The sequence below is a fragment of the Chroicocephalus ridibundus genome, chromosome 3 (assembly GCF_963924245.1).
Source record: "Chroicocephalus ridibundus chromosome 3, bChrRid1.1, whole genome shotgun sequence".
NCBI lineage: Eukaryota > Metazoa > Chordata > Aves > Charadriiformes > Laridae > Chroicocephalus > Chroicocephalus ridibundus.
Window position 1 is genome coordinate 88,145,037 of NC_086286.1, and position 23,782 is coordinate 88,168,818.

Below are 23,782 nucleotides of genomic sequence, written 5' to 3' on the forward strand. Positions count from 1 at the left end.
AACATAAAACGTTTCTAGAGATGGCAAAACCTGCTTTAAACGAAATGAGAGGCTTTAAAAGCTTACACGGATCTTGAAAAACACGAAGAAAGGGCTGGACCGAACGTTGCCGTTTCAGTCAAATTTAGAATCTCCACCTACTTACACAGGAACACATTTAGGTCAGTGCTTTGTGCTTTGCAAAATCATCTCCTTAATCTCCTTCGGAGCGTTTCTGACTATGATTTCAGTGGAGGGGGAGGGAAGTGCTTCCAGGCTGAGACTTGTAGCTAAGTTGTCATACGGAGTTAATCTGTTGAAAGACTGAAGTGGTGTGGATAGATAGAAGCTGAATTCTGAAACCTGCTATTTACTGGCAGATACACTTCTGGGCAGGTACTAATTTTTTGGAAGCATTCAGGCAAGGTGTCCAGAAGCTTTCGTGTTTTTAAACCATTTACTTAAACCACGGAATGGAATTGTAGTTACCCGGGTTGATCTCGCTTTGTTTGTGCATTTCAGCAAGATTCAGAGAGGTTGTGTCAGATGATCTCTTCTGTACGCAGTTTCTTGCATTCGTCAAATAAGTGGAGCAGAAACACGGTGTCCTCCTTTCTCTACCCCCTTTTTATTTAATGAAATGGGAAATGTTGAAGCTACTGGAAACCTTGATGTGACATTTCTTGATGCAATGATGCTGTCTCTTAGATTTGGGCCCTCTAAGCACGTTACAAACATCAAAAGCTCCTGTATCGCTGGTATTCTGTAATGCTGTTGTTTTATGAAGTTGGTAAGGAATAAGTAATCAGGCTACTATATCAGACAAATATGTATTTTAAAGCATGTAATGAAAAGTACTTCCTTGGCAGATGGTAAGGCTGTTGATCAAGATCTCCGTTACCGTGAAGGATCCCATGTTTGAGTCTGCTGTCAGAGGACTTGGGTTAACGGGAGATTGCGTTGGGATTTAGGATATCTTTAGGATATGTTTAGGTTATAGACCAGCGTCCTGCAAGCAGAGGCTCCAACAAGGTTGTAGCTGGTGCAGTTGTGATTGCAGTGTGAAGGTGGGCGTCACGTAAGTGAGACTGAGTTCCTTCTGGGAACGCTGGCACTCTGTCTTCCATGAAACCCCCATGCGCTCACCCACGTTGGTATGTATGGCTGTCGCCCACCTGCTAATGAAGAATGAAACAAAAATGTTCTGCAAGGAAGTCTTCCCTTGGCATTCATCCTCCCAGTTACTTCTTCTGTCTGCTCAGCAGGCTCTAAAATGGTAAGCAAGAGAGTTACAAAAGTGGAGGAGTTAAACTAAGGAGGAGGTGACCCTGTGTGCTCTCCAGACTTCCCAAGTATCTCAAGTGCTTTTGGGAACAGGGATTGGGGCCCATTCATGTTTGGGCTGATGCTTCAGGTCTTGACTTTCTGTGTCTGCACTTACTGCTTTTTCACAAGCAATAAAATCAAAAGCTGACAACAAACCTGATACTGATGTAGCATTGCAGTGGCAGATAATATTAAAACGTGCTCCGTCAAAGAGGGCTAATTGTCAAGAGGTAAAACCAAAACTGCAGCACAGTCACGCACAGATTTGTTGTCTAGCTATTATGAGGCTAAGCAAAGAAAAATAGGTATCACAAAATTGAAATTCATAATCAAAGCAAATGAAGCAGTATTGTAATTACGTGGGGCAACAGAAGCTAGCTCTTCTCTTGTGCGTCTGAAATAGTCATTTCAGTCTTCCTTCAACTTCTTCTTTTCTTCATCCGAGACTTAATAGGTACAGATTTTTGTGACACCTGTATTTACTCAGACACCTGCTCTTCGCTAGAAAAAAGTAGATGGGAAGTTCTCTCCCGGAGACTTGGTGGGGAGTTAGTGCAGACACGTACCGGCTGTGTCCTGTATCCGATCGCTCTTCCTCAGCAGAGAGTAACTCTGAAGCGTGATGGTCTGTGTTTCAGAAAGTCTAGGGGGGGGTGTGCATATGGCATTTTAAAGTCTGGATTTGAACAAGTGGATCCAAGAGTCTCTTTCAGTTTCAGAGACACAGGGCACTTTTTACGCTCTTTGTACTTTGGAACAAAGCTGTTTTCTATGGGGAAATGATGTATCAGATAACCAGAAAAGGCAGGATTATTTAACTTTTCTCAGAGTTTTACACTGAACAGTACTTTAACCACCAAATTTTAATTAAAGCCATCTTACAGACACCTACAGCAGTCTACACAGCCTTTACATCTGTGTAAGCTGAGGCACAAAGAAGTTGCTCTGGGTTATACAAGAAGGTTTTTAATGCAACCTGGGTCCCTTGATGTTTGCTTTAGCCTTTATGTGGCTGTTCATTTGTTACGGTGTGTTAACGAGAAGAGGTGAAATGCAGATGGTTTGGCTTTTTTAAGGCAAGCTCTACATTGGTTACACTTGCTCAGGCTGTATTCATACTATTTGAGAGCTGCTTATCTGTGAATATTGTTGTCGTCTCTGGTTTTTATGTTCTTCTGGACGTCTCTTGTCTTCCATGTTTGTGTCTTGTGTCTTGATTTGGCAAGATCAAAAGGCTGACCCTGATTTCCAAATATCTCAGATAATAGCATTTTTTGTCTCATTTTTTAACCAGAAGACTCTCTTTTAACCCTGAACTCTGTTTTTTCCTTCTCCCCACTCCCTCTCCTGCCCCGTTCACTAACCTGGCTGGTGCCAAGGGTGACACCACCAGTGCAGATAGTGCACTGACCTAATCCATTGACCATCCTGCAGATTTACAGAGCAGCTTATACTGTCCTGATTTGCTCTAGCTTCTATGTCTTTTGTTTGGTTGATAGGTACCCTCCACAGTTTTGCTCTGAAAAAGTAAGTTAGCACGTCCCAGGTACTGGTCATCTGGGTTAAATTTCCCCCTGTCCCGCCCATGACACCTCCTTCTCTGGAGCCCGTCTCCCTGAAGGACTGGGATTTTTGCGATGTTGAGCTACAGCTCTTTTCAGCACTGCTGGCCCATTTTGGCTCTCTTGAACCCTGACTTTTGAATGTTAATATTTCAGGTCTGTGGCTTGTCCATCCAAGTGCAAAGTCTGCTCTTCCCCCGCAGTTTACCCACTGTCAGGTCCAGAATGATTTTGTCACGTGGGGCCCAAGTGTAGATAACATCTCTCACGTGAGGTGTAGTATAAATTTCTGGCAAAAGGGACCTTCCTTTTCATTCTCCATCTGCTGAACCAAATAGCACCATAAGTATAAAAGAATATGAGCTACTTCAGTAGCCAAAAAAAAATTTCCTGAATTTTTTCTCCCAGCTCTTGTAGGTGTTAAGTTTCTGCATTTCACTGTATTTAGGGAGTCCTAACATGAACCTGCATAAGATTTGGATGGTGATAACTACTAACGTATTAGTGTGCTGGGGATGAGGGAGGGAGGCAACGCAAAATGTCATGCTGAGGAGGGCACGAACAATTCACTGCAGCTCTGGAGCCAGAACACAGATGCTTCTGAGATATAAGATGTGGTTTCTTTTTTAAGCCAGGTATTGAAATGGCTGCTGTTACTGTAAAATGTGAGTACTCTGCAATGTTTTTCATCTTGCAGCATCCTTATCAAGTAGAATGTAGGTGACAGGAAAACTGCTGTGTTCCTGTAGCAGTTGACAATGCATGGGAACCACTTAACCCAACGACCAAAACACGGTAGCAACCAAACTCGCTGAGGGTGAGGTTGTAGTGTCTCCTGACCCAAACCGAACTTGCCAAATTACATGGTTGAGATGAAAAGCAGTAATATGACACACTCTGTTTGGGGTTCAGCTACAGGCAAAAATCTGTCCTTGGAAAAGAGGCAAATTAGAAGATGGTGAGGTAGCTGTTCCAGCAAAGCACGTGCCAGGGAAGTAAGAGATTCTGTCTTGGGTGAAATGATACGACCTGCTTTGGTGAAAACCGTGAGCCAGGCAAGCCTCTGAGAAGTTCTTCAGGGAAAGTTTTGGGGAAAAAAAAACCCAACCACTGAAAGTAGGTTTCTGGAGCACTGGAAGAAAGGCTGCAACAACAAAAGAGGTGCAGGTGAAAGAGATGGACGAATACATTAAGTAAAATCCTTTGAGTAAGCAAAATGTCTGTGACCAGGAATTGATGAAGAGCAATCTAAGAATGAAAACAAAGCTATAATATATTCATGAAGCAAGATGATTATAACTCAGAGGGAGTAGCATTAATTATGACTTCCAAGGCAGAAAAATAGCTTATAGACTGGGAACCAATTAGCGGTCGATTGCTCTGAACTAGATTTCAAACACAGTACATGAAATGACAATTACAGTGTTACCAACAGACAACTACTGTGATGAGATAAGAGCTGTCAGCAGATTTGGACCAAATTCCTCAGCCTGGCATCTGCTTACTAATGGGGAGACTTCCTTCTCGGGGTTAGGGACAGTGACAGAATGGAGGAACCGGTGGCCAAGCATCATCATCTGTCTCCAAAGCAGAAAGGCGGGGCCCGGCAGAGCTCTGCCTGCTCTTGAGGCTCTTGGTGATGCGTGGGCATAGTGTAAAGATGTCCCCAGAGCAGTTGGTGGAATTGCTGTGGTCTGAGTGCATTGGAGGCAAACACAGTGCATATCTCCAGCAGATCTCCACGTGGACTAGAAGTGATTGTTATTTTTTGTGACAGGACCAAAAAGAAAAAACCTCTGCAGGAGAATTAGTAAGAGAGATCTTTCGGTTTTACTACCAAGGGAACAAGGCATAGGTTGCTAAAAATGTAACTGGTTTTCAGCTAAGCAAGCCCAAGTAGTGGGCTTTCCAAGGATGGAAATACCAAAGCCAACACCGGACATCTGAATGCTGATGGGAGGACCATTATGACTTTGCCAAATGAGCTGAAAATGCCAAATTAGAGATGCTGTCTCACAGCACAAAGGCGGATGTGAAAAAATCACTAAAAACAAAATTTGGAGAAGCTGCGGGTAGAGACCATTGCTGCAAAATGATTGAATGAATAATTGTTGAGTTCTTCAAGCAATATGGGAATATGAACAAATAATAATCTGAGTGATGGAGAAATTGCATTCCAGTTAAAGCATCCTAGAAAGGTGGTGTAAGCGATTGCAGCAGTTGAAGAGAAGTTCTTTTCCTTTCAGTGGTACAGGCATGAAATAACAAAACAGAGATTCTAATTTTTTGGAGCTTCAGCTCAGCCATTTCGATTCAGGAGATAAAGGAATGGCCAGATTTTTGTGTAGTCTCTCCTCCTCCCTGGCTCGAGGCAGATTACCTGCCAATCTAATGCAGTGGTTTGTTTGATGTTCTTGGGGAGGGTGGTGGGTGTTTTAATTAGTCTTTTCGGGAGATTAGTCTACTCTTTTCAAGAATATATTTGTAATAATTGCGAAGTCTCTACAAGCTTGAACTATTAAGTGGAGAGCTGAGTAATGGTTCATGGTGGATAATGCTGGTGTAAAACAGACATGCATTCTGTCACCTCTTTACAATTGCTGTTGACTTGATGTTGACATGACCAAGTCACCATGAAAAAAAAGCACAGCTAGATACAATATAGTGAAGTGTTATATCAGTTAGATCCAGCATCCCGAGCATGGGGTGCTTAAGTGACAATTCAGAAAACATGTGAGTAAAGACTGTCTAGCATCCCAGGGCTAGTAATTACTTAGGAAAACAAATCTCAGGAGACCTTCAGCAAATCCCAACTGAAGCATTATATAAAAAGGCAAGGGAATACAAGGAATGAGTCAATTTACATGTCTTGGCAGAAACACACCAACCAGCGGGGAAGTCCAAAAGGAAATGTCACCAACTGGCAAGGCAACAGCTGCGTTTACCAACTTAAACAAAATTAGTCATTGAAAATACAAATGTAAAGACCAAACTAAGAGTCTTCCACTCGGATGTTATTTCCACTTTAACATGTGGATGTGAGTGTTGGAAACTCACCAAAGGCACAGACGCCTCATGCCTCCAGAAGTAAATACCTGGGGAAAATACTAGGTAACAGACGGAGTGAATTTGTCACGAATGCAAAGATTGTCACTTTGTCACCAGTGTGTCCCCCAAGTTCTCCGGGGTAAGTGATGGAAGCACTTGGGTTGTGTGCTGAGAGCGAAGCCAGCAAGCCTGTCTGGGCAGATGGGCTCTTGAGCAGCTGCAGGAACATGCAAATGGTCAGACCAGATATTACTTGGAGTGTGAACGCTTACTGGCACACAATGATACAGAAAAACTGCGGAGAGCGTCTAAAGATCGGCACAGACGGTGGAGCCGCGTTGGCTTCCAGAGCAACATCTGTGGGTGCAAGAAGGTTTTGGGGGGAAAAAGTTACTCCTGCTTCCCTTGAGGGCGATGACTTATGTGGTGTTTTCTCCTTTGCAAATTTAGACTATTTAAGGTTTAGGTTACTGAGAGGAACCGGAGCTTCCCGGTGACTGCTTTTCTGGCCCTGGCTGCGGAGTGCTGCATTGCCCGCACGAGCCAAAAGATCCGTCATCTCTGGTCTAACGTGCTTTTTCTGTCTGACCTCAAGCAAATCATGCGACCCTGACAGGTCTCTAGAGCTCTCTGACCACAAGACTATGGGATTTTAATTAGGAACAGTGGACGCTACACTTCTTTTTCTGGTTTCACAGCCACCCGCAGGGGCTAGTAGGTGAAGCAAGCTGCTGTGGAAATAGGAAAAAAGCACGTGTTTCACACACCGTGGTGGGGGTAAAGAAGTTGCTTGTAGCTTTATTTAAAACTGACCTAAGATGATGTAACTTTTAGCTACAGATGGTCTTCAGAAGTGAATGCTAGCCCTTACATTACCTTCCTCATTTATGAGTGCTTGCGTGTTTGACTTAATACAGTTTTGCATTTTTTTCATTTGGTGTTTTAGATGACAGCAGTTACTACGGTGAAAATGTGTTTAGGTTATTGAGTTTTAGACCACTTTGTAGAACGTGGGGACAAAATAACATCCCACGCTCTTTTTTAATCCTTTCTTCATTTGTACAAATAACACTTCAGTTGTATGTTCTTTATAGCTCTGGTTCCTTTATGCAAACTCTGCTTTCATAGAAGAGTTATCAGACCCTGTTCATTCTCCCTGCTGTTATCACTGCCGCTCAGCGCCTTCTCGTGTATCAAGGTTGAAGCAGTTCGCACTCCTCTTGGTAGGCCAGTTGTGCTACCTCATCCCTGCTGCTCCTCTTTTGACATCTGCATTTGGGTACAAACAGCCGTCATTTTTATTCCTGGTGGCAGTGTCACCAGCCTGTTGAATGGGAAGCTGATTTTTCGGAGAGTTAGAAATTCAAGGCAGAAAAGGCTTATTTGATCATCTGCTCACGCACTCCCTACCAACCTCCTATTATTTCTCATCCAGACCAGCTTTAAAAGGTTGAGACGAGAAGATCCCAGCCCCATGCCTGGGAAGACAGTTCCAGCGCCCAAACCCAGCCTTCCTGCCACAGAATTCCAACATCTTCCTCCTGGATTTAATCTTGCTGTTTTACTTGCACGTGCCTCAAGGGCATTTATTACCGTCTACCATGACATTCCCAGCTAGCCAGGCTTTGCCCTTTTGGTTCTGCCTTCAGCAGTCTTTCTCAGTAGCCTTGAAGGATAACTGCATCTCCTGGTAATAAGAAGCCTGTGACTGAGCATCACTTTGGAGGGTTTGCCTTCTCCCTGTCTTCTTCCGTGCCGAGGAGCCCGCCTGCAGCAGGGTGAGCCATAGCAGTCGGTGCGGACAGACCCGCACGCTTGACGTGACACCATCCTTTGTGTCTAGAGCCACCAGATGACAAAGTACACTCATCTGTTTGCCAGCCAAGAGCTAAGTCATGCGTTTTCCTCGCGAGAACCGGTAAGCATCACAAGCAGCTCAGTAAAGGCACAGCGTTTTCCCGCGTTGGTGGTGCTGTGAGTGATGCTGCCCTCCCTCTCCAGAGATGCTCAGAAACCAGGGTCTGAGCTTGGGAAGGTGATCAAGGAGCCCCTTTCCGACCACAGTGAAAGGCACTCTATCTAAAATGATGCTGCTCCCTTTTGAAAACGGTCTGCTAAATGGGGCTGCAGACAGCGAGGGCAGCCACTGCGTGTGCTATCCATGCCAAGGAACTCATCTGGATTGCATTTAAGAGGGAGTTTTGGATGAAAGGAGCCCAAATGAACATAGGACCTGCTGTATTTGAAATTTTGAAATCAGCAGACATCAGAATACGGTTTGGCAACGAACCCCGAAGGTAGGTCGGGATGGAGCAGAGGCCAGTTGTGAGAGCCCAAGGACTTGCCCGGGGGCAGCTCCAGATGCCCGAGGGCTTCCCCGGCTGGCATTCCGTGGAGCCACCGGAGCATCTGGCGAGGCTGCTTGGCAGTTTCTGCAGGGAGCTTCGCTTGCAGGATCCCAGCTGGAAACCCTGTTAAACTGGTAGCCAGCCTTCTCGAGACCCAACGCAGACGTGAGCAGCGCTGCCTACCTAACTAGGCTGAATGAAGTCATTTGGGCCCGTCACATAAGTGGTTGCAGATACATCCCTAGAACAAAGTCGTAACACAAACTGGTCGTGGCAGCAGGGATGGAGCTCAGCAGGAGTTAGCCTTTGGGGTATTTTGTCAAATTTTTGAAGCGTGAACTGTTGGTAAACCAGAGCTAGCAGGGCAGATTCATAATCTGCAGAGAGCAGCAGCATAAAGCAGCTGCAACCCCGCTGCTGGGGCCCGGCGTTAGATTTCTTCTGCCCTTTTTCTGCAGAATCACTCTTGCTGTCTCCGTCCTACCCAGGGGCTTGGGGCGCGCAGAGGACCCCAGTCCAGCTGGAGATGGTAAAGCTGCCGAAACGGGCAACCTTGGCCCAGGAGACCAGACCCTCTCCGGCTGCCAGCCCCCTGGAGCAGGGCTTTGTCCAGGTGTGGATGGTCGCAGCGGAGCTCTTAGTCCCTTCTGTAGGCAGCGAAGGGGTCTGTTCACCTCCTTGAAGATGGGTACCAGAAATGGTGTGACATGTGCCCTGGAAGGGACTGTCACTTTGCATCGACGGCAAAGGAAATCTGGAGAGACGACTGTCTCGGCTGCAAACCTCTACCTTGCGTCCGAATCAGATGAGATTAATCCTGTTGTAAACTGCTGGAGCGAGGAGGCCATCGCACAGTGGGTAGCTAGATAAGTAGTAGACAGGTAATTACCTAATATTTTAGATTACTTTGTAAGGTGCGCTCCGTATGTGAGTGTAGCGACCAGGAGAAGTAGAGAGGTGGAGGTGAAAGGCATAGTAGTACTGAGATTCTTATGTCTTTAGGTTGTGGTGCTTGATGTTGTTTATTAACTGGCAGCAGATTAAGTATTTTGTGGTACTCCTGCCCATTATGACAGCGAAAAGTGTTTTACAAATATATGTGGATGTTTTCTAAAAATATATTCATTTCTGTAGGAACGTCATAAATAGCTTTCTGTTTGCACCTGGCTATCTTTCAAGATTACATCAAGAATATTTGCCTGAAGTCGGGACTTTTTTAATTTGAAGAAGGCTTTTATAAACCTAAAGCAGTGGGGTTTATCTTCTTCTTTTAAATCCTGTGAAAATGTTGTTTCTAAACAAAAATAATACATGTAGCGCTTCAGAGCCCCAGCTTGATTTTCATACATTGGTTTACTTATTTCTTGTATTCCTCTTGATCAAGACAGCAGAAATAGCTTTAAAGATATTTTCCTTCATATGAAGCAATGTCTTTGTTATGGCTAAGACTGTAAGGACTTCTCAGTTTTACCAGGCTTCCACGTCCTTTAATCTCTTCTGGCTGCGCATGTCTTTTTGGATTGTCTCAAATGGATTAGATGCAAAATTAAAAAGTTTAGTTGGCAATTACAAGAAGTACCACAAAGTGTCGTAGTGTTTGACTGCCTTGCTTCCAGGAGGCAGTGGGTGGGAAGGAATAAAAGCACACCTTAATTATACAGTCTAGCTGTTTATTTTCACAGCTGTAGCACCGCTGAAATGTGCAGCAGACATCCCAATTCCACCGAGCGTGGTCCCTGGATGTTGCACCTGCCAGTCCCGCAATCTTGGTACCGGTTGGGGATGTGCGTGTGCCTGAAAAATGCAGGAAGACTACAAGGGGCTTATCCCATTAGAAATAAATTACAGTGTAGTGTAGCATGAAAATGATGTGTCAGTGAATACAGAACACAGGATTACCTTCTGTCTCTTCCCTTTATCATAGATAACAGAAGCAGTATGGGAAGGAGATTTATATGGCACTCATTTGCAGCTGACCAAGCAATTTAGATGAGATGAAATAGGGATTTTATTTCTGGAAAGAAGAATGTGTTCCTGCTAAAATGTCATTAATTGCTTTATTATTTAAGGCACAAATTATATCCAGCAATTTGTTGGTCTCCTATTTTTTCCGGTGGAAATAATTCACCATGGAAAGATTATTCTGTCAGAAAATGATGATGAACCTACTAACAAATTTAGTTGAAAGAAGCTGAACTTTCAATTCAGATTCTATGTTTTCCCCTTCTCTCACTCTCTAAGCACCGTGTGTGTGTGTGAATTTCAATAGGAACAGTAATGCCTTTGCTAAATACCAAAACTTTAACAAAAAATCACAGCAAATACTCTTGCATCACTAGAATTATGGGCATCCTCTTACATGCTGGGTGCCGCTGTCGCGCTGTGGTAGCAGTGGCACCGCGTGCCCATTGCAAGCAGAGCTTTGTTCCGCTGGGTGCACGTAGAGCTAGAAAAGCTCCTGGGCATTTGCTAGGGTGAACCAGTCCTTTCCAGGTCCAGTGCTAAACTCTGCTCCTACTTCCCTGCCCTTGTTTTAAAAATACCAAGTAGAGCTTCCTCCGCAAACACTGCCCCCGACTGCCAAGCTTCCCTCCTTTGTCTCTTCTTCTTTTTTTTTTTTTTAAATCAGTCTCCTTGCTATCTATCTTTGCTCCTGTCGATGCATTTTTGTTTCCCTTTATGTGGTTCCCTCGTCACCCTGCCGCTGGCAGGCTGGTGGCCTGTCTCCATCACCCAAAGCTGTGTTCTAGCTCCCATATCTTCATGCCTGGAATTCGCTGTGCGAATATTAACCCAATGGTTGCCTGCGGCTAATTTATTTGCCATAAAGAGCCAAATCATCGCAAATCACGGTTGGTTCATACAGGCAGTGCTTGCAGAAACAGTCACTTCTGCATCGTGCCCAAAGCACAAGCTTTGGCATTTCTCCTTTGCTGTTGGCTTAGAATTAAGAAAGATTTGGAGATTGTGAGATGAGCAAAGTCTTTTGTACCGCTAGTACTCTCGGGTCGCCTCTAGAGTCCTTGCAAGATTTACTTCCTTGGGTCATCTCACCAAGGATTTTCTTACATCCAGGACGGGCAAGGAAAACCACTTCTGGACGTGTATATGACGTACGCGGGGACCCTGTCCTTGCCATGCCTGGAGCTCAGGTCCCTGGGCTGTGGCAGGGGTGTCCATCCCTGTGGCAGAAAAGCCCAGGGAGGAGGGCCTGCTGTGCCTGAGGTTTGACTCAGCTCTTTGCAAAAAAGAGCTAAAAGCAGGGCTCAGTCATAAGCCACCACGGAAGCATCCTGATCTTCTACGTCCTATTTATATAGGTTTTGTTTCAAGGGAGGTCTAAATTGTACTTCATGTGGTTGCTTCCGTCATCTTCCTACTACTGCAAGCTGAGCAGTGATCGTGGTAAATCAGATCTGTCCTCACAGTGATGGACCCCAAGGTTTTTTTCTGGAGGGAGGTGATAATTATGTTTTACTTTAAAAAATAATAGCTGTTCCACGGAACCAGAGCTTTGAGGCCATTTCTTGTATTTTTCAGTTCTTCACAAATAGAAATGATTCCAAGAATAACAGCTTCATATGTATATATATAAAAAAGTTCCATTATTGCAGTTTTCCTTGTGAGGCAGGGCATTGCTCTCTGTCTTGGTTGGTGTTTAAAGCTGCAGCAAGACCCCTGAATTGCCAGCGACTGTATCTCATTTGTGTCACCATCGATAGGGAAGAAGAATAGCTTTTAGAAAAACTATTTTTGTTACAGATGTGTAGACGTGAATTTATAGCTTCAATCATGCTTCCAAGAAGAGCATCTGTGAAAGTGAGATAGTTAGAAAGCTGGATGAAAGAGCTGGCAGGAGGAGTAAAATGTGGAGGGGGGGGCACAGGAGGGGGTAGCACCTGAAAACATCCATTGGGAGAAGCGAAGCTGGGGGAGGTATGCAGCCATCAAACTTCACCAGCTCCTGACCAACTACTGGCTTCTTGCCCGTTTTTTTTTATTTTTTAAATTTTGCTTTGGCATTGCCTCGTTGTATTTATTCCCACCCTTATTTACAACAGGCATTTTTTATAAGGCTTGCAAGTGAGTGGAGCGCTTTTTCCAGCTCTCCATGCCTGCTGGAACATCTGTACGCACACACACTTTTCCTGTCTAAAGATAGTTTGAGCTAGCGTGCCCAAAATACAGCTTCAGGCTTCGGTTTGTTGTTGTCTTAGTAAGCATAAAAATATGTTCTAACATTATGTCACTCCAGTTATGTGTTTCAGCAGCCCTACTCTGTCTGTGTCCAGTTTGTCGGGAACGGCCGGGCTTCCTGGGATTTGTTTTTCCATAGCCCAAGTCCTGGGGCGCTTAGGTTGAGCGAGCCCTGCGTTGCACTCTTTCTGTGAGGGTGGTCATTCTTGCCCAGTAGGATAATTCCAGCAGGGTTTTCTGCAGGAATGACATGACCTCCTTTGGCTGACCTCAGGCTCTGTCAGCGATGCCATTTGAACAGCATCCCTTCCCACCCCCACCGCTTCCCCTCCACGTTCCTGTCCCTGCAGGCCTTGCTGTGGTTGTGCAAAAAAACTCCCTCCCCTCTTCCTGCAGTCCGTTCCTGGTTTTGCTCCCCAAATTTCCTGATTTGACCTCTCCCCCTCCCTCCATCCAACACGGATGCAGCGCACTAAGCCCTTCTGCACATATGTATGTTCCTGCAGTGTGCATTGAAAAAAGGGAGTTTACTTATTGTGGATCTTTCCTTATTTTTATTTCTTTTTTTTTTCCTATTTTTTTCTATTTATGACCATGAGCCAGCAATAAGCCCTCGTGTCCAAGAAAGCCAATGGCATCCTGGGGTGCATCAAGAAGAGTGTGGCAAGCAAACTGAGGGAGGTCATCCTCCCCCTCTACTCTGCCCTGGTGAGGCCACATATGGAGTACTGTGTCCAGTTCTGGGCTCCCCAGGTCAAGGACAGGGAACTGCTGGAGAGGGTGCAGCAAAGGGCTACAAAGATGGTTAGGGGATGAGAACATCTGTTTTATGAAGAAAGGCTGAGGGACTTGGGTCTTTTCAGTCTGGAAAAAAGACGACTGAGGGGTGATCTTATCAAAGCTTATAAATACTTAAAGGGTGGGTGTCAGGAGGATGGGGCCAGGCTCTTTTCAGTGGTGCCCAGTGACAGGACAAGAGGTAATAGGCACAAACTTGAGCATAGGAAGTTCCACCTAAACATGAGGAGGAACTTCTTTCCTTTGAGGGTGGCAGAGCACTGGAACAGGCTGCCCAGAGAGGTGGTGGAGTCTTTGTCTCTGGACACATTCAAAACCCACCTGGACACGTTCCTGTGCAACCTGCTCTGGGTGACCCTGCTCTGGGAGGGGGGTTGGACTAGATGATCTCCAGAGGTCCCTTCCAACCCCACCATTCTGTGATTCTGTAATGTGTTGCAGCCTGCGCTGTGTGGTCACAAGCCTTAATCTTGCCTTCCCATTGTGGGTTCCCAGGTAGGAAGCTGGGAAGGGAGCTTTGTACTGCCTGGGGACCCAGGGAGGGGAAGCTCTGCTAAATGGCAAGTTGTGCTCCAGCCACATGTCTGGGCTGTCTGGTGTTTGGAAAGCTGAAACATGCTCAGATGTTTCAGGGCAGGCTGATGGCAAAGGTGAAGAGGAGCGCAGAAGTGGCCGGGGTCAGCAAATGTTAGATGTTCAGGCATTTGTAAATGGATATCACAGTCCATGTTATTTGCATGGAAATATTCAGCTTCGCTGAAAAATAAAAAAATAAACAAGCAACTTTTACACATAAAGCAAAATAAAGTAACATGATCATGCACGATTGTAAAAGCTTTTATATGCCCTAAGTTTGGAAATGTTAAGTGGCAAAGTGGATGAGTTATGTGGGTCATCTCAAGTGAGCGCCTATAAAAAAGAGCTTTGCAGCTCATTATCAGGTATTCTCTGTCTAAGGCTTGTTTTATGGAAAGGGAACTTTTGAAACTTTGAAGGTTCTGATTTTTAATGGTGATATTCTTCATCTGTCCTTGGAGCGGTAAAGGCGGGCTCTCCTCGCTGCAGGAACCCAGCGTGCTGGGTCTGAAGGAAGCTGGAGGCGTCAGAGCTTCCCTAGCAGAGCAGGCGGGTGTCCCCTCGCCACTGACGGCCAGTTGGAGCCAGGAGAAGGAGGCAAGAAACCATACAGCTGGCATCCTGGTTACAGCTCTTAGCAGCTGCCAAAATTAGTTTAAAATAGCTTTTACTCGGAGAGCAATATTACAGATTTGTATTTAAGGTATTTGGACTTCACAAGGGTTGGAAACCAAGATGCCAAACAGTGCAGCTTGCTGTTTTTTTGACACAGACTTTCACATCGTGAAGTTTTTGTCACTTAAATTTCTATTTCAAGCTCTGGGCCTCAAAGCATGCTGCTGTTCCAGGACTGCATGTTTGCCCTTCTTTGGCATTTGGGTTATCCTGATTTCTGTTGCAGTGATGCCCAGAGGCCGAGTAGGTCATCCCCCCCTGCGCTACGTGCTGGGTGAATCCAGGGTGACAGCCCCTGGCCAGAGCTTGTAGGGGTGGATAAAGCAGAGATAATTCAGGTGAGACAGCCAAGTGTGCACTGTAAATATACACATTACAGTCAGGGTATGAGTACTGCCTTCTTCACCAGAGTCAGCAGACACGAATGCACAGCTCGTTGTGTCAGTGACTATCATTATATATTGCAGAGCCTTATAAGCCCTCTCCTTCTGTTTGGTCTCGGACAACACCAATTGCAGCAGGACCGGTGTGAAAACAAACTGTTAGAAACAGAAATACCAATTGGAGAGACGTGCTTTCTCCTTCCCAATCGGGAATCCTACTGCCCTCTCCTTCCCTGTGCTTTGTGCGCAGCATCCCTGGGCGAAGGATGGGGAATGGTGTGCCTGGATTCAGTGGGGAGGCTGAGCTGTAACAGTGAAACGCTGGAATTTTTTTCCGTGTTTATAATATGCCATAGTCTGAGGCATGTGTGGGTTGGAAAGGAAAATAGGGAAGTTGGAAAGAAAAAGCAAGAAAACAATTGAAAATTCTCCAATATGTTTCAAAGCCAGTCGGGTGCTATTTGGACATTGTATACGAGGGTGCGAGGTGGTTTCTATGGGATGTAGTCTCAGCCATCAGCGTGATTCAGTTGTGCCTTTGCCACAGAGGACCTTTTTGCCATCCTTGGGAACTAGGGCAGGTAAAGGCCTTATCCCCCACCTCCCCTCCCCAGGCAGCCCGTGTGCCGTGCGCAGCACCAGTGTGGGTACGAGCTGAAGGAAAACTTCATTATGTTTGACAGTGTCTTTTTAGCTGAAGTACTGCCACGATTGGCATGACAGCAGTGAATCCCAAAATTGGTTGATTGCCGAGAGAGACTTTAAAACTGTGAAGACAGACATGAGGAATAAAAAGAATTAAATGCTTAATTAATGGGCTTATACTTCCTGTTTCGTGGAGCGTGACTGTTTTTCCTCTCTCCTGTTTTGTTTACTTTAAGGTACCATATGTGCCACTTGAAGCTGTATAGAAATCTGGTGAAGAAATCCGCACATCACAGTTAAGAGAGTTCTGAATTCGGTGATCTACTAGTCGGATATTGGACCTTTTTAATAGGAAAATGTTTTGGGCAACCAACATAAAGAGATTATTTAGCCAATATTCTGCATCCTAGTGAAAGCACCTGTACAGCCGTGCAATTACTCTGGCTCCTAAGGGACTAAAATGAACCTGTTGCCTTAGCTTTGACTTCTCGTGGCAGTAGTTCTCTCCTGTTTTCATGGATTCCTGATAACATTTTTCATTAGAATTCTAGTGACAAATGTCAGCATTTCTTTGGTGTCTCCTTCTGTTAGTTCCTTGCTTCCCACGTGCTGTTTTATGTGAAGGTCTTTGAGTTGCTTAAAGGAGTAAAATCCTTCATGGTAATGGAGATGCTAACATGTATGACAGTTCTCATCCACCCAAAATGGCAGCAACTGACTTGTAGTTTTTCGTATAAACTGATTTTTCACTCAGAAAAGTTTTCACTTAGAGAAGGTAGCTATTAATTACTTATCTATCCATGTTTCAATATGCCACCGTCTTGTTAAATAGCTCCCTTGTCTATTTCTTTCTGAAACTATAAAGCACTCTTTTCTGCAGAACAAGCTCGATGACATCTTGACACTTCCCTAATGTTTTCAAATCCTAGTGGGTTTGAGTGAATTATTGGATTTATTTGAACTTCAGATTCAGGGCTTGTGAATATGCACAGATGAAAGCTTAAAAGGTTGACAAAAACGAGCTTGCAGTTGCAAGTGCTAGATTTGGCATAGTTATCTTTGGCAACATGAGCCTCATCAAGTCCAGGTGATCATAAATCTGTTGTGATACTAGTAGTGGTCTTGTGTGACGGTAGTTAGCAAGCGCCACCTCCACTATTGTTAGATTGGACCCTGGGGAAATGCAAGGAAAGGGCAAGTCTCACCCACAGTGTTTTGGTACTGAGCAAGCCAAGCACTTGGAGAAGATCCTTATCTTCGCTTTGCTAGTGAGCTGGATGTACGAGAATGTTAGTCCAGAGCCTCAAGAGAGAATGGCCCTGCTCTCACAGATCTGTTCTTTTTCCAAACAGCAGTTGCCAGCCACGAGGGACCTAGAAAGATGGGTCCACCCAAGCAGCGAAGTTTTCAGTTATGGCATTCCTAAGGATGATTTCAAGACCTGATTTCTGGTATTTTGGTGGCCCAAGGATTTGGAAGATCTATGAAACCTTCAACCATGGTTTTATTTTAATGAAAGGATTTGTGTAGTGACACTAGAGCTGTGTTCATGTAACTATTAAGCAAAGAGAGCAAGTAGGTGGCACCTCTTTTGCTACTACTTCTGCCACTTCACTTTCTGAGTATAACGCCTTAGTTTAAGTGCTCCTACCATACCACCATCTCCCGGTGAGCACAGATGTTTGTTATCTGGCTCTGTGCAGGGGATGATCGGATCAATAGGTGTTTAGTTTATAAGTTTCATCTACTCCTCTTGTTTTCTATTAATAACTTTGTGTTTTAGTCCTATAAATATATTTTGCCATGCATCTGTCAATTTGGCGAGCTAATTCTGTTGTGGTAGGTATCTATTTCAGGAGCAGCCTAGACAAAGCACAGCATATTCGAGTGCTAGCCTCCGTTATTGTCTGTAGTGGGTTATATCGCTGGTATTAGTGTAATGTAAGAGTTCAAAAAGGAAAGGCGTTATTTGCAGCGTCAACTCATTTAAAGTATTCTGTAGGGATTTTTCCAAAAGAATAAGCAGACCAAGCACAGTGGGCCCTGTGCCAGGGTATGTAATAGCCTTGCACAGCATCAGTTGAAGCTCCAAGTTGGATAAAAGGCAGCTTTTTATGGGTTTGTTGAGTGTTCCTTTAAAAAAAAAAAAAAAAAAAAAGGTTTGTGTACAGAAGTAGCAAATTAATTCAGTTCTATCAGAAAGTAGGTCAGTGACTGACCTCCCCATAGCATGAGGCAGCAGTTTCTAGCAGAAGTGACAGCTCAGCAGCATAAGCCCTCTGTGTCTCCAGGAAACTTGTTTTGACAAATGTAAACACATTATATCCTGTATTCCTCTTACTTATTTATTTTTTTGCTTCTGCATTAGAAACCACAGACTGTCACTCTCCATCCCCTTTCTTCACCCTTTCTGGTCCCCAAAGGGAAATGCCTTGTAATGTAGCTAGTAATTTTTGCAAGGCTGCGTAATGAATAAGGCGTTCCAGCAGGGTTGGTTTTTTTTTTGTTTTTGACAGCCGAAGTTGAGCACTGTAAACCAGACTTGACTAAAATCCAAACCAAAGTCTTTCCAATGGTGAGGGAAGTCATTGGGAAGACAGGAACTGGATTAATTTAGGATCCTTGTGTCCTGATCTTGCGTTGCTTTGTGCTGAATGAATTTTTTGCATATACCCATGTGCTTCTTCAACGTTTGTATTGCCAATGTTGGCATCTGCGTTGCTGAACAGACAGCGCTTTGAACACATCCTCACTGTGGCGCAGCAACTCCTGAAACTGGGATGCTTTTGTAATTTTGGGAGAAGTACCAAAGCGTTGATCAAGGGGATGGTGGCTCCTTGAACACTCCATAAAGAAAAACTGCCTCAGAGGACATGGGGAGTATGTTCATCTTTTCACTGAGTTGATTTAATCAGCAGATCTAAAAGATGGATCGTACATTAGTAGTTAACTACTTTGGTACCTTTCCTGCAGTGATTTCTCCTGTGGAAATCACTGTGGATCAAAAGGTCAAGCAAGGTTCCCAGCTGCAGTCCTGTAGGTGAGACCAGTCACTGAAAAACTCTTGAGCCGGTTCTTTCTTCTGACTCGTAACCAGGTTGCACACACAAGGTAACGCCACATGGAGTAGGTAAGAGGATTTCAGAATGTACTAACCAGCGTGGTCTGATGTAAATGTTTTTGCTAAAGATCTCATAAAACTTGACATGATTTTCTTCGTTACCTAGTTACCTTTCTGGCCCAAGGTGGCTCAAAAACTTTCAGAGAATCCTATGGTCATTAACACAAATGCTGTACAAAGAGTGATTTTTACCATTTGATAGATAAACCTCTAGAGCTCTTCAGCTGCACATTGACATTTAACTGAATTTTTAAGTTCATTTGTTTGGAAGCATTGCACTACAGTAAAAGTTGGATCACATTGTCTCAGCCAGAAATAGAGATTTGACTTGGGAGGATGGGAATATATTTGTTAGAAACAAAATGCTTCTGGCTTTGGTAAAGGTTTGATCTGAGTAGACGCAAGTCAACCAAGAAATCAGATGGATTTAGTTGACAAAATTGGCTATGAGAAATTGGGGAAGGAGAAAGTCCTCTTTCAATGAATTACATGCTTCTGTGCTAATGCTATAGGTAATGCTGGCATCGATCATTACACACCATACAATAGATGTAATGCGAAGAAAGTAATGAAAAATGATTAGTGTATACAGTTAGAAAAAAGGTAAAGCAAAGGAGAGGGATGCCCATGCGCATATGTGTGAGTACGCTTGTGTGCAGGGGGCAGGCAGTTCCCAGTCTGCATCCTGGGGGCTCCTTGCACTTCCTTTTTGATGGAGCAGCCAAGGAGGAACACGGATGCTGGCTTTCAAGTGATTAAACTCTTCATAGGGCCACCAAGTTTATTCTGCTTGAAAGGGCTGGAAGCGCAAGGTGTGCTTCAGAGACACACGGACAAAGATCTTGGTGCTTTTTCCCATGGTTTCATGCTCACAGAGATATCTCTTTCTGTTGCTCCCTCTCCTGCACCGGGGAGGGAGTCAGGAAGGGAACAGATTCTTTAGGGGCTGGGCTTTGCTGAGCAAAGCTTGCTGTGCAAAGCTGGTGCAGATTGAGATCCTTTCAGTTCAAGGGGATTGGAGCATCTCGGTCCCTTCTTAAGGTTTAAGAACTGGAACCATTTTTGAAGAGCCCCTTCCTCCCTCCCCGCAAGTGGAAAGCTGCAAGGTTTCCCCCACCTCCAAATGCTCACAGGAGGCCCTGCCAGGCTGTCCAGATAAGCTCCTTCCCTGTTTGCTGGTGGGTGGCAGACCTCAGTGTAACAGATGTGACACGGTGACCTTTGCAGCGACGTGAAGATGGGCGTAGAGCAGAGACAGGAAAATTGCCCACAGTGTTGTTAGTCATTGGTGCCATTTGCCTTGGGAGAGGAGAGGTTCTCTTAAACCCCAGCAGTTCTGAAGCACTTGGGTTAGCGATCTGTCCTCGCTGGTTGGAAGTGCGGTGCCCAGGGAATAAGAAAGCTGCAACCCCCTTTTTTTTTTTAATTTCTAGCCAAGGGAATTTGTTTCACACAGTCTGCATCCCATGCAGGCAGTGACTTACTCAGTGTATATATTCATAGAATCATAGAATCATTTGGGTTGGAAGGGATCTTGAAGATCATCTAGTTCCAACCCCTCTGCCTTGGGCAGGGACACCTGCCAGTAGACCAGGTTGCTCAAAGCCCCTTCCAAAAGATATATGTACCTTTTCAGTTGCATGTGTACATCATAAAGAGAGCGGGACAGCTTCATATATTCCCTTTTGCTTTTGAAATCTTGGTGAGGGCTTGCTGGGGCAAATGTCATCTTCATGGCTTTCTTCTGCTAATAGCAGCGGGAGGGAGCACAGCTGCAGCATTGGCCAAGACTCTGCCATCCTCCCCATGCCAAAATGTGAAGGGTAGAGCGGAAGGGTGTGATGCAGGGAGGCCACAGAAGATCCTCAGTCTGCATTTCCCCCGTGCGGAACCTTCTTGCACTGGCCCTGCATTGGTTAGAGCAGGCACAAGCTCACGCAAGGGACTTGGCAAGAAAGGCCCTTCTGCTTGTGGGTGGTTTCTTCACACTCACAAGTTGGATCCATCAGGAAAAAACTTGTCACAAGTAAACATGTACTTTTTCTCAAAAAAACCCAAACCCAACCAGAAAACCCCAAGTCACTCTTTTCTCCTAATAGTATTCTTCATTGGATTAGTGGGGATGTCTTGGGCTTTTTCCATCCCAAAGTAAGAACTCAGGGAGCTGAAGTTCCTTGTGTTCCCTTCTATACAGCAAAGAAGTGAAAATGCACAGAAGAAATTATATTTGGGCAGTTAGCGTCACTTACAGTAAAACTTAAGATTTTATTAGTTTTCCCCCAAGGTGGAGGAAAATTAGTGTTACCTTCCGGGTAGTTACACAGCTAAAGTTTTTGACTTAATAATTCAGTCATCTTTATTTCAACCTCATTGACTCTTGGAGTGAATCCAGTGAAATAATGCATTTCATGTGATGCACTGAAAATATTTGTAAATTTTTGTTACTTTGGGGGAGGGCGGTAGGAGTTGCCACTCGAGTGCTTTTCTAAACATACAGCGATCTAAGCTAATTAAGCATGGATGATATCATTCCAGTCAGCAGCACAAGATATTAATATGATGTCCATCCTGACGGTAATGACGTAAATGTCCTTTGCTTCCTTTAGATCTATCAGAGAGTAATATATGGCATTTGTCAGAGTAACATCTCAGACGATGAAGAAATTCTGTACAGGGTGTATGAGGTGTGAGCAAGTGGAGAGTCCCTATGAGATTTCACACCACCCCCCTTTAATGTTTTGCAGGAGCTCTTTTAGGTTGATGTTAAGTGTTTTGAGTTTGGTAGAGAAATTATGGGGACAGGTGAATCAGTTCTGCAAATGTACAACGTTGCCTCTTTTCAGGACTTAGGAACCACTGGAAGCATCTCTTCTTCATACAGGTGTTAGGGGGAAAAAAAAAATAATTCATGCCTTGTATTGCCAAGTTAATTTCCTGAATGAATTTCCTCTGCATTCTTGTGCGGTGTGTGCTCTGAGAGGTGGTGCAGCTTAGGGAGAGGTATTGGAGCACTGAAAGTCCAGGTCACTGGTGCACAACATAAAGCGGTGGCTTTTAACTGCTCCTCATGAAGCCCATTTGGCAGGCGCTGGGAATGCTCGTTTTGCAGTACTGTGCTTTGCTGCCCTTGACTATGGCTAGCGTTTTGATTTCTGCCTGGGGTCATGCCACCCCGAGTCCCTTTCTCTCCTGCACTGACAGTCTTCCTGTCCTGACTGTCAACAATGATGGAGGTAAAACCAACTGACCCTTGGTTTGGTTGCTGGATGCCAGTCCCTAACTTGAATGGGTGTCTCTGCAGAAGTGCGGAGGAATTTAAACCTCAGGAGACAAGAAAAACCAAGATAACTTGAAGTCGTTGACGCCTTGACCAAATGGATGCCTTGGTATCTCCTGCTGATTTGGTTCTCTCCAACCTTGGCATCATGGCATCATCTCCATCATGGCAGGGGGCTTGGAACTAGATGATCGTTAAGGTCCCTTCCAACTCTAACCATTCTACGATTCTGTGATCCTTGACCTTGTTTCTTTACCTTGATTTAGGCTAGTGTGGGGCTAACGTTTTAAGTTAGCATCACCACTGAAACCCTGGTCATTTCAGCTGAGACCACCTTTGTGTCCATTACTGATTCCAGGGTGTAAACTAGACAGATTATTTATCCTGCCCTGGGGAAGAAGAGGAGGAGTTAAAATTTAAGAGCTGCCACTCATGGGCACGAGTGCTGACTAAGACTTACTATCTTGAGTACACGGAAATCAATTTGGACCTTGTCTGATGAATGACGCCGCTTTTTTTTTCCATATAGACCTATACAGAAGAATCGAGAAATAAATGCGTTTGCTTAAGATAACATTGTGTGACAGCTGAGAACAATTAAAACTCTTACTTGCAGCTATATTTTTTTTCCTTCCTTTCTACAGTAGGAGGGTGGTGTCTGCAGCTCTGAGTAGTTGATACAGGGTATTTGTCCCTGGTCTGATCTTATCTAGAACAAGTATCGTGCAAGGTTATTTATTTTACAGCATTTTTCTCCTAGTTTTGCACAACACACAAATCTTGGTAGATGGGAAAGGATTTTTTTTTTTTCTTACTAGACTCTTTTTGGCAATAAACACACGCCTAACTGTAAGAGAAAAAACTTTCACAACTGAGCTTGTTTTGTGAAGACCAAACATTTGTGAAGCTTACAAACCCTCAAACTTTGCATAATGTGCCCATCCCTGGTCTCAAACATGAGGTGGCAGAAGAGGGAAGTGTTACTTTTTTTAACCAACAACTTATGACTGTGTCAACACATGACAATTTGTCAAAGCTTGCTGTAGCGGTGCTGTAAATTAATTTTTAGCATCAGTTGTGAGTGGTAAACACTTTGTGCGGTGTGAACAGCTCTTAGTACAGTGTGAGTTGTCAGCAGCTTGTGAGATACCCTAAAAGAAAAAAAAAAAAAAGCAAAGGAGGGAAGGATAAAAGCTCGTTTACTAGTACAAAATGGATCTGAGTCTGCAAAAATTGGACATGTGGTGGTATTTCTTTTCTCCTCCATACCAGTCAACTCAACCTTGAGAATTTGGGTTTTCCATTAATAATAATGACCTGCAAAGTTGGGAAATCCACAGCTGCTGTGCACGAAGTAGTGCCTGATAGCAAAGAGGTTTCTCAGGCTCGTGTCTAGATGAAGTAGAGCCCTGTCTTTACTCTTGGGTTTTGCCTTTGCTTGTTTGCCTTAAAAGCAGAACATGTCCCGCAAATGCGAGCAGGCTCCTTTGTTGAGAAGTCTCGCATAAACAACATAAAATGCCTGGAAAAAAAAATAAGTCGGCAGCCCAAAAATGGGGCCTGAGTGCTCTCTTTTCATCGCCCGTCCCCTTGCTGTTTCTCCTTGCCTATCCCAGCTGCTGTGGTGGAGCTGGCAGTGATGGATCATACAATAGGAGTTGACGTGATGGAAGAAAATTATTTGGTACGAAAAGCCGGGGAATATGTATTGTAGAAAACAACTTTTCAGATACAAACCTATTTTAACCTGTCACTTTAGCAGAACAAGCAGTAATAACCTCCCAACCTAACAATGACTGTTAAGTTGAACATTAATTCGCTCAGTCGTTGAATTGCTAACGTGTCTA

General features: G+C 44.4%; 1 protein-coding gene across 3 annotated transcripts in view; it reads left to right on the top strand.

Moving 5' to 3' along the window:
* Positions 1-23,782, top strand: part of BACH2 (BTB domain and CNC homolog 2) — a 199,359-nt gene that overhangs the window by 63,367 nt on the left and 112,210 nt on the right. The gene's annotated exons all lie outside the window — the stretch shown is intronic.